Below are 17,043 nucleotides of genomic sequence, written 5' to 3'. Positions count from 1 at the left end.
CCAAGTGCTGAAGTGACAGAGAACTAGTAAGTGGAGCGTTAGTTCTTCACTGAAGCAGAGAACCTGCATAAAAACAAGATCTATTTCTGCATTATCTCAGAAAAAACTACTCTGAGGAGAAGTTTGAGTCAGAGAACATATCTTGACTAAGGAGCTGAAAGCAGTTCTACACAATCAGATGGACTGGTATAGAAATTTTGCTGAATGCTTTGGATAGTATTTGTGAGACTTCTAATCACAAAGGAAAGGGGAGAAATCTTCTAGGGAGAGAAGGAGGATCCCTGCCAAGTTCAAGAGGGGGAATTAGTTGAAGATTCCCTTGGACTGATGTGGAAAGAAACTGGCTTCAGATACCTCAACAGTTAGACAAAACTGGTATTTCTAAAGAATGGAGTTTGGGGTACTAAAGAGGGTACTAGCCTTCAAAGAAACTCAGGGGAAGTTGAATGGAACTCAAAGACAAAAAATAACAGAAGTGTTTTTATAAACAGAGAAACAAAGTCTTTCAATGTGAAAACTCAGTAACTAAGAACTACAAACAGTACAACTATTTTGTTAAACAAAGTTTTATCTCCTCACTCTATCTACCTTCTCCCTCTAAATTAAATCATTCTTTTGTTTTGTTGGATTATTACATCATCTTAGTGAAAAAGATTCTTACAGCTTTCTATAAAGTTCAAGGGCTGAGTTAAAGCCAAATCTACTGTCAGTGACAGTGTGGGACCTTTATTATCTGTAAACCGCCCGTGGGGCCGCGGGCGCCACGGACTAAATAAAACAGTAAGGGGTCCTGGGGCGGGATGAGTCCGGGATGAGGAAGGGTCCAGATTGGACCCTTCCTCATGACAGACAATCGGAGGGACCAATTGGCAGGCGCAAAGCGCCTGCCAATTGGTCCCTCCGATTCCAAGCCCCAGGAACTGCGAGCCGCACGCAGCGCGGCTCGCAGTTGCTCCCAGCCTGACGCGGCGAGAGGCGCAAAGCACCTCTCGCCGTGTCAGGCCACCACCTGAGGGAGCCCCCGGCAGTCGCGCGGAGCGCGGCTGCCGGGGGCTCCCTGTCCGGCAGCCTGACGCCGCTAAGCGCCTCTCGCCGCGTCCGCGCGGCCCGATCCGCGGGGGTGACTTCCGGGCGCGGCCCGACCCACGGGCGTGGCTTCTGGGCGCGGCCCGACCCGCGGGCGTGGCTTCCGGGCGCGGTCCGACCCGCGGGCGTGGCTTCCGGGCGCGGCCCGATCCGCGGGCACGGCTTCCGGGCGCGGCCCGACCCGCGGGTGTGGCTTCCGGGCATGGCCCGATCCGCGGGCGCGGCTTCCGGGCGCGGCCCGCAAGCGCGGCCAGAAGCGTGGGCATGGCCCGATGCCCTGCCGGTCCCCAGCCTAATAAAGGTTGGGGACCACTGCCTTAGCTGATGAGTCGCTGGAGGTTTCGTCTGCCTAGCCGATCATTTCGCTTACTCAAACATCCCAGGGTAAGCAATTCTCTTAGTAAAGCATTCCCCTCCAGGAAAAGGCTAGCGCCCATTGTATTCCCACATACAATGGGCTTTGCCTCTAGTTATTTTATAAAAGAAACCACACTACTTGGGCTGCTCAGTCAAGCTAGTTCCACACTGGCAGTGCGGTGGGCCCACCACTGGGTGTTTTCAATGGGACAGTTTGCCCTGCCTCTTCCCAGGTTCAGACGGGGAAGATTTTCCCCATTGGACCTGTTCTGACTCAGATTAGTGCCTCTAAACAAGGAAGCCGGAGCAAAAAGGTTCTGCCACACACAGGGGGTGGTGGTGGAGTGGAGGCTATTTTTTCTTTTTAGGAAGGCGGTAGCAATACTGTGTTCCTAAACAAAAACAAATGCCCCAGGCAGCTCAGTGGTGCTGCACAGTGCCACAGAACCGCCTAGGACATCTTGTGTCCCTTCCAGGACACTGTAGTCAGATCAAGATGGGGAGAGAAGCTGGGACTGGATGACCCAACTCTTCCCTGTCAGATGGGCCTGGCCTGACATAGGCCCTGATGGTGCCCATGGCACGGGAAGGAATGCAGAAAGAATCCATGTTCCCTTGCCATGGGGGAACTGAGGGCCTGAGTCAGGCTGGCATCAACATCCCTGGAAGCAGGTATTAGCAAGGCAGTCAGACAAGTGCCAGGTTAGGCCTAAACCCCCTTATGGAAAAGGTATCAGTGAGGGAATAACTTTATTTTTGGAGGGAAATTTTTACTTCAGTGTAGGGAAGTCTGTAGATGGCTCATCATAAACATTAAAACAAATTCCATCATTTCTTAAGAGCTGACTTGTAACTGGGAGAGACAAATCCCACAGCCTATAGACCTTCCCAACATATGGGTTTCCTTAGTTAGCGAGGTACCTCTCTAAAGTTTTGAATGTTTTGTACTTCTGAAGCTGGCAACATGAAATGTGGAGGCCGGCTGTGGTTGTATCGCTGTTCTTGTTGCAGGTTCAAACCTACTGACTCATTTTGATTACTATGTCTAAGGGTAGCATATGAGCCATTTAAAAATTATATATATTGGTTTTGTACCTGTAAAGTTAGCAGTCATCATACTGAATTTTCTTATCATGTGATAGTGTGATAATGCATTTTTTTTTTAATTTCAGCATATAGCACTTAGTTAACATGACTGTTCTTATTTTTCAGAGTAAATTGGCAGAATAGGCATGGCTGTAATACAAGAGTTTCTTCCCATGGCCAAGGAAAGCACCTAGTATATAAACAGGTAGGTCAAACAGGTGAAGGCAGCAAGAGGAAAGCCATGCATGAGTGTGCAACATATTTGCAATACAATTTGCGAATAAATTGGAATACTCTACATTATCCTCAAATTGTTCTGCAAATATTTTGTACAGTCACATTTGGAGGACTCTAAAAGAAGCAAAGCTTGGTTTTTCAAGAATCTTTTTCCAATTTCTGATAAAATTGCAATACAGATAGCAGAGCCTCCATAATGTAGTATGAGGAAGAATGTTGCATAGTAAATTATTTCAGATGGCTAAACACAAACAATTCAGCAAGCAATCTGTCTTTTAAACAATACTCCTGAGTGTGAGATGAGATTATAGTGCCAGTCCTTCCAATTATACATTTATAATGTTTTTATTATACATGTTTTTTTGCAGAAGGAGTAATATCTAAATAGAAGGAGTAATGTCTAAATAGCATGGCTTTAAAATGACACCATGTTCTTCATACTTCCGATGGAAAAATACCAAATCTTCAAAAGTCCCATTCTACTTCTGTAAGAATAGTTTGTGTCTTGTCTTGGGAGTGGCTGACAGCACTGCTGGAATCTGGCTCAGAGCTACCATGGCTCAGAGGTTCCCAATGGTACATCTGGAAATATCTCTCTTCAGTGCATTCTCCCTGTTGCTTCCCTTTCCCTCATTAGGCAAGATGCTATTAGGCTTTCCTCTCTATGCGCATTTATTCTCCTCATCTTTTCTCCTCAGGAGACAGGAGAGAAGCTAATGCAGCTTGGAATAGTTTAAACTCTTGGCAGATATCTGCTGTTTTTCTGATACATTGGATTTTTCTGTGGTGCTCATTATTCTTGTGTCTCAGCTTCTGCTGCTAACCAGCATGACAGTCATTAAGCAGTCACATGGGGTGTGTATTTTCTCTCATGCCTTCTTCTCAACAGAATAATGTTTTTGAAAAATGTAAAGCTTTATGTAGGCATTTTTTTCTCCTCCACGAGAAAGGAGAAGCATGATGGTTAGATGCTTTGCCTGTTGCTTATAGGTCCCCGAAGCAAAGGACAGGATACAGAGGTGTATGATGCATCCAGAATGGAAAACTCCAAACTGAATATGAGTTTTAAATTCTCATAGGAATTTGTTTCTCTGTTTCAGTGACCTGAAGATGAGGCACCTTCTGCAGACAAGCTGACTATTAATGTAGCAGCAGAGTCTTATTCAGGGATAGCTGTGGAGATCACTAATTCAATGCTCCTTAATCTAGATATTCTATGACTGGACATATTGGATTGTATCAAAACTCCTGAGAATAGAAGGCATTTCTTTAGGCAGCTATTCCTCACTGAAAAGCCACTCATAACGGCTGAACGATCCTTTATTTTAAAATTTATTTTCATATTCTTTTGCCACCCTTCCCTAAAGGCTCAGGCTAGCTCACAACACATTAAACAATAGAGTAAAACATTTACATTATAAAAACTATCCAATAAAACCAGTTTATATATTTTTAAAAACCCAGGAGCTACTGCCCTCTGTCCAGTGACAAGGGGGAGGGGAATGTGCTATGCTATGCTGATATTGTCTGGTGTTTAGTCATTATTTCCTATGTGATTTCTGTGTATGGAAGCCAGTTTAGCTGGTAATCTGTAGGCCTCAACCATAAGCATGTCTTGCAGGCCCTGTGGAACTGATCTTCTCCAGAAGAGTGTTCCACCAGGGTTGCGGCTGAGGATCTTGAGCAGATTTTGTGAGCTTCTCTGAGGGGCATAAAGGAGGAGGTGGTCCCACAGGTATGAAGATCCCAGACTGTTTTGAGCCTTAACTATGAGTACCAACACCTTGTATCAGTCATTTAGGATGCTTTAGGATGCTTAGGGCTGATCCTGCGTTGAGCAGGGGATTGGACTAGATGGCCTGTATGGCCCCTTCCAACTCTATGATTCTATGATTCTATGATTCATTTGGTCCTCGGTCTTGAGCCAATGCAGCTGGAAGAGCACTGTTTGAATGTGCTCCCTCCTCCCAGTTCCAATGAGTCAGGCTGCTGCATTTTGTACCAGTTGAAGTTTCTGGATCAGATACAAAGTTAGCCCTATGTAGAGTGAGTACCAGTAGTCTAATGTGATGGGGACGGTTCTGCAGATCACAGGGCCAGGTGTGGGTATTGCCAAGTAGAGTGCCAGCTGCCTGGTGAATGTGGTAGAAGTCCTGGTGGGCAGCATTTATGACCTGGATTTGCATTGATAATGAGGAGTCTGCCTCCTTCAGTTTCTCCAGGAAAGTCTCTGAGGTCAAGTGTAAGTTGATAATGTCCCAGAGAGGGACCCATACTAGTCATTCCTCTGGAACAATAAGCTACCCAGCATATTTCTGGATACAAAAGGGTTAGACAAGGATAGCAAAATTTCCTGTGACTAATTCCCAATATCATATTGTTCAGTAGGATACTATTGAACCTCAGAATCAGCTTTATGGGGTCACATGGGCCTCCTGGGGGAGAAAGGTACAAAAACATCTTTCCCTGGATCCCTTCTAACACCTGCCGATGTCAACCTAAGTAGAGTCACACCATTGACTTCAATGAACTAAGAATGGTGTAACTCTGCTTAGGATGGGACTGTAAGGTTGTAATCCTAACAGTGCTTTCCTGGGAGTAAGCATGTGACAGAAGGGACCCAACTAGTTATACTTTTTCTAGACAGCAGCAGAGCATGTATGACATTTCTTGCAGTAACAATATGTTGAGCGGGGTTAAACACTACTACTCAAGATTCTGTGGTCACCAGATTCACAGAGTTCTGATGGAGACAAAAGCAGACCCCCCCCCCCAAAAAAAAAGATATTTATGGCTAAGGAATCTGACATAAGCCAGTCTCTAGTGTAAGGTTAGCTCTTTTAGCCATTCCAATGTAAACCTCCATCTGTGATGGGATATTCCCAATCAGAAAATTACCAAAATGAGGGCCATTCCGCACAAGGACCAATGTTGCCAATTGGTTTCACAAAGCGGAAATGCTATTTTAAATAGTGGAATCTCGGTGTTCCGCATACCTCCATTTGTAGTGGAATCAAGTAGCATTTCATTCGTTCCCCACAGGTTTCCGGTCTCACAGGAATCACTAGAAAGGAAGTGCTTTTTTTTCTGTGCTTGTTCCCGGCCCTGGCCATCAATCAAACGGAACAGCCAATGGGCGGTTGTTATCATGCTCCCGAAAAAACCCTTTCCCTTTAAGCACAGTTAAAAAAATAAACACATGTTTCAACGAATATGCCTTGATTCCTCGCAACATAGAGACCCATCTAGCTGGCGTGTGAGCTGGTGAGTCATCGTTACCACGCTCCCCCGAGTGAAAAAAAATCCTTCCCCCCCCCGCACGGGTGCGATTTTTGCCAAAATTAAAGGAAACTGGCAAACAGGGGGCTGTGTTGTGCTTGGGGATTTAGGGGAGCTTTAAAGCACTTCTGTGGAGGGACTGTAGCCGGAGAAGCCTTGCTGGGTGAATGAAGCCTCACTGGTTCGTTGCTTTCCCCACTCCGAGGACAAAAATGGCGATCACTTCGCCAGAAGTTCAGAGGAGAGAGCCAGGGGGAGGGACTTTGTTGCAACCGCTACATTGAGAACGCACAGGTCTTTTCTGCAAGTGTTGCTGGTTTTTGGCAAGAGTGTAGCAATTTTCTGAAGGTGAATCCACTTTTCTGGATTCCCCAGAAATCGCTACAACAAAGCGATTTTGGCGCTAGTGTTGCAGGAGTGTTGCAGGTTGCTCACGACGTCATGCGGAACGTAGTTTTAGTGGCGAGAACAAAATTTAATACTAGTGCTATATTAAAGTCGTGCGGAATAGACCTGATAGTATGTCCCTCCAGGTTAATGACTCTGAACTACCATGACAAAGAGCCGGTCCCATCCAAACTGATTTTATTTCAGATAAAAAGGATAAAATAATATAAACCCGTCACCCAAGATCCCAGACACTATAGGCAATCATGATACATATTAAAATTGAGGTGAAGTTATCACAAGGCCTCAGTGGTGTTTAGGATTATACTGTAACGCTCCTTTTATGAGATTTTGTAAGAACTCCAGGACTGGATGGGAGAGGTCCTTTCTCTCTGGTTATTCCTCTTATTACTCTGTGTCACTTCTGCACATTCCTTGTCTCCTGGAGCAAGTTGAATTCCTATCATGTCATTTTCAGTCCTGCCCCTATTCTTTTGGTTAATTCCTTCCTGTCTAGAGTATCCCACCCCCTCCCCCTGGTTTTGCTGCAAGCACCACCTACTTTGCTATTACATGTAGTAATGAAATCCATGTATGTGCCATCCCGCCCTTGTCTTTTCTGTGGAGACTGTGTTGAACAGGTGTGCGAAAGCGCAACTTCTAAATATTATTGAAATAAACTGCCCAATTTTCTTTAGAATAAATATTTCTTTGTAATTTACAATCTGATAATATGAATGTATTATCTCATTTTAGGCCTATGAACGTATTATCTCATTCAAGATGACAGAAATGCTGTCTTTACTTCACATTCGGTGAAAATAAAGTTAAAAACTAGCATTAAAAGATTATGATGCTAATGTCTCTTACTCATCTGTATTGATTGGAAGGAAATTACTGCTCTGCTTTGAAGCTGCCAGAAACAGCATGACTCTTGCAAAATGCCGGTATCCTGTTTTTTACAAGCACAATATGACTATCTGGTGCAAGTGGAGTCAGATGCCTTAACAATGGGGAACTTGCGGCTTTCAGCAATTTACAGTACCCAGTTTGGCTAATTAAAGTACCATTTTAAAACTGTATACATTATTCAGGAACTAGATTTAGTTATACAGTGTTCTATGACCTCTTCCCCCCAAACCTGGGATTAAAAAAAAATAGAGCAGGAAAGATCGCTGTATTGCAATAGCTGATTAGTGTGTGCATAAAATCTTTGCCTTGCTGAAGTCTCAAGAAGGGGCTTGGTGGGAAGGTCCAAGAGTGTCCCTTTAGGAGTTTGATATTATGTTTCCAGCCATGGCTGATTCCCTCTGGGCCTTTCTTTTCCCTCTTCCCAAACTGAATCTGTCATTGTATGAATACATGACTTGCTTGCTCTTATTTGCCCACAACAAATGACACTTAGAGGCAGTATGCATTGGGAGTGCTAAAAAAGGTATCCAGATTCCCCCCCCCCATCATGAATATGCCAACTGAAATTAATGATGCAGTGAGAATTTATTGTTTCTTAATTATAATTCTGAACTAGCAGAATGCAGGACAATCAATGAATGGCATTCATCCTCCAAAACAATAAGCTTTGAAAAATCATGGAGCTCTGTGAGATGCAATGGGGCTAAATATAATATTGTGATGAGGACATATATCAGATGAAAGGGTAGTCTCTTGATTTTCATTTCAAGAGAGATTTCAGTGTGGAGATACAGGCAAGCCTTTTTGGTTTGTCATACTCTGTCATCTCAATCACATCATTATTCTGTTACAGAATGTGGAGCTCTAAAGAGACTTTGTGGACTGAGGTGAGAAACAACTAAAACAACACGAAAGAAGTCCCAAAATTTGTGAAGGATTAAAAATCCCTCTGAGTTTAATTATACTACAAATGGCAGTACAAAAGATACAGCAGCCAGTAAAAGACATTGTTTTAAATGTGCTGACTTAGCTTTGCAGGCATAATGTTGACATATTAAAAGATTTGTCACTTCTCTCGTATTCTATTGCCTACCTCTTCTGAGACTCTGTCATCAAAACCAATTCTGATAGATTGTGTATTGCTGTGTTAAGTAAGGTAAAGATAAAGGTATCCCCTGTGCAAGCACCGGGTCATTTTTGACCCTTGGGGTGACGCCCTCTAGCGTTTTCATGGCAGACTCAATATGGGGTGGTTTGCCAGTGCCTTCCCCAGTCATTACCGTTTACCCCCCAGCAAGCTGGGTACTCATTTTACCGACCTCGGAAGGATGGAAGGCAGAGTCAACCTTGAGCCGGCTGCTGGGACTGAACTCCCAGCCTCATGGGCAGAACTTCAGACTGCATTTCTGCTGCCTTACCACTCTGTGCCACAAGAGGCTCTATGCTGTATTAAGTAGAGTGTTACACCTCCTCTCACTGAAGCTGTTTCTGAGGTTCTGGGAACTGCTTTTGGCACAATATAAGGGTATATGATGTCAGACCGGGGGAATCCGTAAACCCAATTTCACTTTGCATTGAAATGTTGGGTGAAAAATAACAATTAAATTTAAGTTTATTAAATTTCTATACCATCGATCCTGGTAGCCAGTCTTGGCAGTGTACAATATAGTATATATTCAAATAACAATAAAAATTTTTTAAATAGAATAGATATAAAACAGTGGTAAAATGACCAGTAAATAAACTATTAATAGCCTCTTGTGGCGCAGAGTTGGTAAGGCAGCGACATGCAGTCTGAAAGTTCTGCCCATGAGGCTGGGAGTTTGATCCCAGCAGCCGGCTCAAGGTTGACTCAGCCTTCCATCCTTCCGAGGTCGGTAAAATGAGTACCCAGCTTACTAGGGGGTAAACGGTAATGACTGGGGAAGGCACTGGCAAACCACCCCATATTGAGTTTGCCATGAAAACGCTAGAGGGCATCACCCCAAGGGTCAGACATGACTTGATGCTTGCACAGGGGATACCTTTACCTTTACCTTTTAAATAAACTATTAAGATGTTAAAGATATTGGTACCAGCTGTTGTGTGAATAGTATTTTCAATGAGCCTGATGTTTGAAGTCTATAGACAACTGGCAATTTCAGGGATATTTATTGAGAAACTTTGTATGCTACTTAAGGCAGTTCACAACGAATATGATAAAACAACAGTAAAAATTCAGTTTTATTGGCTTGGTTTGTTTTTATTGCCCAACAGAATGAATTATCCAATCGGGCAGAAGGAGCTTTAATGGGTTTCAAAACATCTACTATCCTTAATGACATGTTTGTTTCTATGATGTGATCTCTGTATATACTCATAAAAAACAACTAACTGACACAAGGTGGCTAAAGTGTACTGTGTTTGTTTCTAATGGTAGATTTTGAAAGAATGAACAGAATCTGGTTCAATAGACACATTGGGACATTCCGCACAAGGACCAATGTTGCCAATTGCTTTCACAAAGCGGAAATGCTTTTTTAAATAGTGGAATCTCGGCGTTCCGCATACCTTCATTTGTAGTGGAATCGAGTAGCATTTCATTCGTTCCCCACAGGTTTCCGGTCTCGCAGGAATCGCTAGAAAGGAAGCAATTTTTTTCTGTGCTTGTTCCTGCCCCTGGCCGTCAATCAAACAGAACAGCCAATGGGCGGTTGTTATCATGCTCCCGAAAAGCCCCTTTCCCTTTAAGCACAGTTTAAAAAAACACACACACACACATGTTGCAACAAATATGGCTTGATTCTTCGCAACGTAGAGACCCATCTAGCTGGCGTGTGAGCTGGCAATTCATCATTACCACGCTCCCCCTAGTGGAAAAAAAATCCCCGCCGCACGGGCACGATTTTTGGCCAAAATTAAAGGGAACTGGCGAACAGGGGGCTGTGTTGTGCTTGGGGACTTAGGGGAGCTTTAAAGCACTTCTCTTGAGGGACTGTAGCCAGAGAAGCCTCACTGGGTGAATGAAGCCTTGCTGGTTCGTTGCTTTCCCCGCTCTAAGGAAAAAAAATGGTGATCGCTTCGCCGGAAGTTCGGAGGAGAGAGCCAGGGGGAGGGACTTTGTTGCAACTGCTATATTGAGAATGCACATGTCTTTTTTGCAAGTGTTGCAGGTTGTTGTCAAGAGTGTACGATTTTCTGAGGGTGAATCCACTTTTCCCGATTCCCTGGAAATCGCTACAACAAAGCGATTTTGGCGCTAGATTTGCAGGAGTGTTGGAGATTGCGTAACGTAGTTTTAGTGGCGAAAACAAAATGCAAGACTAGTGCTATATTAAAGTCATGCGGAATGGCCCATTGAGTTGGTTTTGCCTTGTCTCAGTTGTTCTGTGTTTTATGCAGGGGTTATGGTGTTTTAAATTATTAGTGCTCATATTTGTTTGTCATTAGATGTTTATTGTTGACGTGAGCTGCTAAAGTAGCTTTGTTATGGGAGATAAAGAAATATACTAAATAAATAGGTAAGGTATGCCCAGAAATGCAAGGGAATCTTAGCATATCCCTGATTCAACTCAAACATTGGTGATCTAAGGGAGTTCTAACTGCTGAACACTAGTGAATTTAGGGTTGGATGCAGCCTATATTTTTTCTGCCAGGAAGGAAAGAGACAACATCAGTACAAAAAAAACAGTGGGTGCTTTTGGTCATAATTAGCGGCCATGATGCACCATGGCCCCCATTGGTGATGTGGTGACGCAGTGGCGTGGCCAGGAAGATGGAGATGGCTCAGGTGCATGCACGCACGCTGCACTTAGCATGCATAGGAGGCGGGGGTGTGGCTACCTTTATAGGCGCCACATGATTCCGCCTTGCTCGCACTCATGCTCCTCAGCCAAACTGCTTCCTTCCCTCCCACCCCAATGTTGGGGGCCTGGTTCATGTTTTGTGTTGTTGTGGGTTCAGTTTACCTGTTGAAGTCAGTTTAGGCACAGTAGCAGCCTGTTGTCAGGGAGTCCTGTTTGTGCACTGGACTCCCTGGGGGTTGGGGTTCTCCTTAACGAGACTGGCAAACATATGAGTGTGGCCTGTCTGGCTAGGAGGCCAATGGCTCATAGCCAAGCGACCTACGGGGCACCAAAGTGAGGTGGATGCCTGGTAGGCCCCAATGTGGTTGCTTCCCTGTGGCCCATTATGCACGGAGTGGAAAGTCCGCATTCGGGGTAGAATGGTGGCGGCTAAAATTACCATTTATGCACGCTGCAGGCGGCAACAGGGTGCAGAGTCAACGTATGCCGCCGAAAAAGCCATGTTAGCGAGATGAGGAAGAAAGTGGAGCTTCCCGGGACCAGGGTGCAACCAGAAGCGGCTCCACAGTATCCGCGTGCATAATCGGATACTCTGGGTTTTGCCGCCGTTGCGTTCCGTCCCGTGCGTAATTGGTTTGCTTCGCTTCTTCCTCCTCCTCGTTCTCCATGCCACCATTTCAGCAGCTGTGCATAATAGGCCTGTGAGGGATTCCAGTCACAGAGGTTCTGCTCTCCTGGCTGGGATAGAGTGGGTCCCAAGGTGTCCAAGGCCCCTCGGGTTAAGCAGCTGGATGGATGAGGGGTCAGGCTAATTACTGTCCATGGCCAACCCTTTGGTGGAGGGTGGCATAATAATAAACGGCTGCATCCATATTTATGCCAGAGAACTAGTCGAGTATTCATTGGCAAAACTGCCACCCTGCTAACCAATGACGATGTAAGATGACAGGGCTGTCGGATATGGGCTGTCTTAGAACACATATATGAAGATGCCTTGCACTGAATCATATTCTTGATCTATCTGTATTGTTTGCTTTAACTGGCAGAGGCTTACCAGGGTGATAGTCAGAGGTCTTTCATGTCACTTACTCCATTATCCTTTTTAACTGAACCTGGGCATTTCTACAAGCAAAGCAGTATTCCATTGAGAAAGGAGTGGTTTGAAAGAATTGTGAAATCTAAAAAGCATGGTTTGGAGATAGAAAAGGTATAGGGATGGGCATGAACTGGCTCATGAACACTGCCGGCAAGACCATCTTCCATCAGGCATTTGGTTGAGGCCAGCTGTGGAAGATCTTAGGTCCCTTCCTCAGAAGACCCTGAACATCTCATGCCAGAGGAGTACTTCTAGGTAGTGGGTAGAGGGATGGGCCATTTTGGTCCATGCTGGAGTGGTATGTTGTGAGGGGTTTTAGTAGGATTTTATGCTGCCAGAGGATTCTTGTATTTTTACTGTGTTTTATTGGGATTTTATTGTAAACCACCATGAGCTGGCCTGGCCTGGGAGTGGTGGTTAAGAAATAAAATAATAAATAAATAAAATAAGGTGCTTTCTTCAGCTAAGGAAGAAGTGAGGGGATCTTCTGGAAGGACATTTAAGTGAGGTTGGGGATTTGGGCACATGAGGGATGGAAAAGGTAGGTGACTATCCTGTGGGGATTTTTGAATGTTGCTGGGTTCCCTTCCTCCTTGGAAACATGGAACCTCATTCTCTCCCTTGAGAACAAGGATGAGAGGAGCCAGAAACAGCAGGGCCAGGGGAGATATCCATGATGCATAGCACTTATAAGGAAGTAAGGTCTCCACTAAACTATACTCTTCTGAATTTATGGGGCTTAGAAAGATGTAACTGTTTAAAATAGGGCATCAAGGAAATATTATGTGTTTGAAGATTGGGCTTACTTATGGATAGTTTGAATTTCTATAAAATTACCTATCATTTCTGCTGTTTTTATGCCTTTAGGTTATTAATAGTTTGACTTTGGATAAAAGGCATTATTGACTTCTTTTTTTAAATGCTGCTTTTATTTTGGGTTGTGAATGCTCTCACTTTTAGATAAATGGTCATGTCTGTAATATAATGTTATTACTTATATTATTAAAAATGCTATGATGCAAATATCTTTGAGGGACTGAGGAGTGACATCACTTCCAGTGACATGGCACTTCTGGGGGCATGACAGAGAGACATGGCCAGCTGGCATCAATTTCAGTCCAGTTCCATGGATCCTCAAAGCCTGAAAAATATTTCAGGGGCTCCTCCATGGTCAAAAGGCTGAAAAAGGCTACTTTAACTTGCACAGGATTCCTTCTATACCCTCCTGAGCCGAGGTAAATTTGACAAGCGCAGGTTCTGGACGTTCAGAAGTATATAGAATGGATCCTGTTCAAGGAGAGACATCAAACTCTCAGGGAATCTCTGGCTGACTGTCTTCTAACTGTCCCCAAGTTAGGTGAGGATTGGATTTATAGGGTCTGAGATATGAACCCCCCCCCAGAAGTTGCCCCCAGGACTACCTGTCTGGTGAGGATTTGATTTATAGGATCTGAGATATGATCCCCCCCCCCCAGAAGGTGCCTCAGGGCTACCCATGATTTTCCCAGAAAGCACTTTCCTGGGGCACCTTCTTAGAGAGGCCATAACCCATTGGGCCCCATAAATCCAATCCTCACCAAACTTACTACGCAGGTAGAGGAGAGGCAGCTGGAGATGCCCCGAGAGTCTGGTGTCTCTACCTTGCACAGGATCCATTCTGTACACGTCTGGACCTCTTGAACCTGTGCTTGTCAAAATGACCTAAGTCCATGAGTATGTAGAATGAATCCTATGAATACTAGAGACATTAGAATCATAGGGGCCCTTTGCATGCTGAAGGGGGTGTTCTATTGCCTCATGAACCTTACAAACAAAACAAGTTCATGGGACAGATAAAAATTTGTGATGGATCATGAAATGGACAGGTCACAAACCATAAACTGAACTGAATTTTCCCAGTTTGTGTCCATCCCTAGAAAGGTGAACGAAGCCTCAGCCACAACTAGGAAAATTACTAATGAAAGAGAATTTATAAGAACAAACTATAGAACTTGTTGACCATAAGACTATATTGGAGTAGTAGTAAGTTTGAACACTCTTCTAACTTTTGCCTCTCTTGTTTACAAGCTGCATCTTAGATTTTTGTTGTTGTTTAGTTTAAATATTGATGGGATGAAGTATAAGGAGTCCTCTTTTGAATTAAATAGCCCTGGAAGCAAAATGATTTTTCTGTAACTCACCAAAATCAGGACAACATTTGGCCTATAAAAGTAATTAATTAGATGCATGCAAATGATCTCCAACCACTCTCTCAACAGCGTATAAGAATAAATAAAGAATTGATTAACTTTAATTGCATGCTTGGCAAGATTTCTTCACACTGAGATGCAAGGATTGTGTTTTGTAATTTTCCTATGAGAGGAAGAATTCCCATTTTGTTGAATGATATGAACAGAAACTGTTGTCAATAACCTAGAAAGTAGAATGTATTGGTCAAGAGAAAGCTCAATTGAACTTTTAGGCACTTATCTTTGAAATGAGGCACAAGAGAACAGAGATGGATGTTGCTTTCTTTTCTCTCTGCCTGTTGTACGTGGGATTGTGGTGGTAAAGTGGTTTTCCCTCCTACTTGGGTCTCTCAGGTAGTTGCTATAATACTAAAATGGAATAGTTCTTAGCAATGGTGCTGTCTTATGCAGTTATTCCACTCTAAGCCCATTGATTTCAATTGTCTAGACTGGAGTAACTTTACATAGGATTTCATGGTCAAAGTAGGTTTAGAGAACCAGAAGCTTCAAGGAAGATAGCATTGCTTTGGAGTATTCATTTCTGCTACATGGTGATTCAGGGACTGATTGAAGGCTTTATGTTCAGGTGAAGGGGGAAGTGGGGAAGAAACAGAGTGCCTTAGAACAGGGGTAGTCAACCTGTGGTCCTCCAGATGTTTGTGGACTACAATTCCCATGAGCCCCTGCCAGCACACCAGAACGCTAATGGGAATTGTAGTCCATGGGCATCTGGAGGACCACAGGCTGACTACCCCTGCCTTAGAACACAAAACAGAGTCAAGGTAAGTATTGGGTGCCAAGATTCCAAGAGTCATCCTAGTCTGAATCCATTTATGCCTGGAACCACTGTTCCCTCTATTCCCCCCACCCCATTGGAGCAGTTCACATCCTGAGCAGAGTATAACTGCTGTAATCATAACATGGTCAATGGGCAGTGCAAGACCCTGCACAGCTCCAGGCTCCTGCTGAGCTGGGCTTCCTGTGTTAATGAGCAGCTGCTCATGCTCACAGCTCAGAGGGAATACTGCCTGGGGCATCAACTTGTTTTACCTGCAGCCATTTGGGGTGTGGGACCTTGTGGCATTTGTGGTCGGTTTCTTATCAGCCACTACCCTCCCCTTGCTCTTTCTATCATCCTTATTGTGTCACCGTAAAGCATAAGAGAGAATTATGCAAATTGGCCCCACTTCTATTCTTTACAAGCCATTTGCTTGCAACTTGATATGGAAGTTTGTTAATATTCTACATGTTCTTGCTTGGGTGAAAAAGTGCTTTTTGGTTTTGTCAATTTAACCAATTTATAGGGATCTGAAATATGCTTTCAACACGAACTCTGTGATGTTAGCACAGACAGAGACAATTTGTATATGCCTGTGTATTACTTTGATGGTCTAACTCTCTGCATCCCTCCTTTAGCTACAGAGCAATCTGATATAATAACTTCAAAAGAATGATTATCCCCAAAATATTTATCATGTTAATACTTCAATACAGAGCTCAGAATCACCACTGTGATTAAAAGCTGTTGAAATTACAGAGACTTCAAAAATATGTTTATCTTTATCTCAATACCTGGGAACTTCCAGGGCTTGTCAACTGAAGACAATAGTTGAATAGTTGATAGAAAACCTGTATTTAAAAACAGAAAAACTGTATTTAAAAAAAATCTCTAGAAATGCTCAATATTTTCAAATACAGCACATAAAATAACCCAGAATATATTTTTGCCATAGGCTTTGAGAAAAAATGATGACCAAGAGTAGGGATCTTTCTACTAATAGGAAAAACTGAAGATTTTGTCATTTCTGAGTCAGATAATTTAAGCTACTTCAGGCCGATTCCACACAGGCGGAAAAGGCCGAGAGGGTGCTCATATGGAAGTGGGGCTAATCCCAACTTCCACATGACACAGCTGCTGGGCTAGCTCCCTCCCAGGCCTGCTGTGTATCAGGCCCTCATTTGTTCCGGGCCAAGGGATCATGGGGAAATCCATATTTCCATAGCTTGCTGTGGGGGCCGAACGGGGCCTGTCTTGCGGCAGGCCCATGTGGATGGTTTTTGAATTCCAGTGTTTTATAAATAGTAATAATGTGCACTTTCTTATTCCACAAGCTAAGTGCCACTCACTTCTCTGGCTCCCAGTACAATTCTAAACAGAATTAAACTATTCTAAGACCGTAGACTAAAGTGGTCTTAAAAATATCAAACTCTGTTTAGGACTGCATTGGCATTTGCTTTTTTTTTTTTGTATTGCCACATTCTCTAATACTGCAAGCATCAGACAACAAATACGAGACATGTATGTCTTTGGGTGTTATTTGTCACAATATACGTATCTGGTCAGTTTTTAGAGCAGATAAACTAATATCACAAACTTCTTGGTCACTGCTACTGGGGATGTGAATGACAGGGGAACACTGAGGCAGCACCCCACAATCACAGCAATGCTAAAACCAACAGGTGCACTAATTCAAGACAATTTCTGACTGTTAATCTTTGTAGTTTTTCCAATTACATTTCCATTGTCTTTGTTCTCACCACTGGATTGTACTGTTCACACAGATCCTTGTTAACAGCTCTAAATAGCAGG

Source organism: Paroedura picta, chromosome 5 (assembly GCF_049243985.1).
Source record: "Paroedura picta isolate Pp20150507F chromosome 5, Ppicta_v3.0, whole genome shotgun sequence".
Classification (NCBI taxonomy): domain Eukaryota; kingdom Metazoa; phylum Chordata; class Lepidosauria; order Squamata; family Gekkonidae; genus Paroedura; species Paroedura picta.
Note: the sequence above shows the minus strand (reverse complement) of the source record.